Source organism: Cryptomeria japonica, chromosome 4 (genome assembly GCF_030272615.1).
Source record: "Cryptomeria japonica chromosome 4, Sugi_1.0, whole genome shotgun sequence".
Taxonomy (NCBI): domain Eukaryota; kingdom Viridiplantae; phylum Streptophyta; class Pinopsida; order Cupressales; family Cupressaceae; genus Cryptomeria; species Cryptomeria japonica.
Window position 1 is genome coordinate 505304554 of NC_081408.1, and position 1339 is coordinate 505305892.

Genomic DNA, 1339 nt, shown 5'->3' on the forward strand with positions numbered 1-1339 from the left:
TTTTAACATTTATATTGAAATTCTTAGTGAAATACTCATGACCCTAACTGATTTGGTGAGATTTCATGGAGTTGGAATTCAAGGTTTCCAATGCCTATCCTTAGGGTGGGGTCCCATGGGAGGGGCTCGGGCTCTATTTTTATGGAAAAAGTGGTCTCATGGAAAAAAACAATTTGGGCTACAGGATCATTTGGAATCTTCCCCTAAAAAATAGAACCTCCTACTTTTTAGATTTTCATTTTTGAGTGGGTGAAAATGGGGTGGGGCTAGAATTAGCCCCTACAGCTTAGGGATAATTTATGCCACTTGTCAATTATAATTTGTTTCCCACCAAATATTTTTTAATAAATCTGGCCAACAAAAAAATTAGAAAGAAATCAAAATTTATGTTTAAATTTTTAAGCTGAATTACGTTCATGGGACCACCAGCGTCCTTCAATTAAGGGGCTTAATTTTTTAAGCAAAGTGCACTACAAATTTTATGGGACCACCCGCTTTAAAAAATTCCTAAAAAATCTCTCCAGCACCCGCTCTAGTTTTTAGGAAGCCCCCCTCCATGGGACCCCAGCCTTAGTTTACAAGGACGTGTAAAGGAATTAATCCGTTAGTATTAAAAACAAAACAAAAATAAAATCTCCTCTAACTATGACAGCTGTACCACAGCGATGACTACCTGGAAAACCCTAACCTTTGAAAACCCTAATTTATTGGGAAGGAGCATGCAAACCCTAATGCTCTAAAAAACTCTCCCCTAAATCCTAGATTGTTAACATATCTGTATAAATGTATATTTTCAGCCGAGTATTTTCAGTGATCTGGATGATTTAAAGAAGCATTACAGGTGATGGTTCATCCTCTCTATCTTTTGCTGTTTCGATTTTCTTTAGGCAAACGGAGTCCATTTGCTTAAGTTTGCGGAATGTGTTTTTGAAGTTAAGGTAGTAGTTCTTGTATTTTGGCAGTTCTCAGTGATGTGAAATTGATGACGAGTCTGATTTTTCCATTCTTGTGATGTGAAGTGAGGCATTTGTCTGAGAGAATTGCACTTTGGCTTCCTTTTCGTCTATATTTATTTCATGTTTTCTGCCGGATGATGAAAATAGATTGTTTTCACGACGGTCATCAGAGACAACTGTTTATGAAGATGATTCATTCTTTTTGTTTCTGACGGTTCCCGCTAGTTTAACGTTAGGGTTTGATCAAGTCTAGGGTTTTGGAATGCAGTCTGGATTTGAATTAGGGTTAGGTTTTTAGAATTTGAGATTGTGATCTTGATGATGAAAACCGATTTGCGACGCCCAGTCGGAGGAGCTTTTCATTCACGGAGCTCCGTTGAAGT

The 1339-nt window shown here is 37.6% G+C and overlaps 1 non-coding gene across 1 annotated transcript; it reads left to right on the forward strand.

Annotated features, from left to right (window-relative positions):
• Nucleotides 1–963: 963 nt before the first annotated feature.
• LOC131053488 (small nucleolar RNA SNOR75) lies at nt 964–1040 on the forward strand. Its single transcript, XR_009107701.1, has one exon. It is a non-coding gene; the product is annotated as a small nucleolar RNA SNOR75 (small nucleolar RNA).
• The last annotated feature ends 299 nt before the right edge of the window (nt 1041–1339 follow it).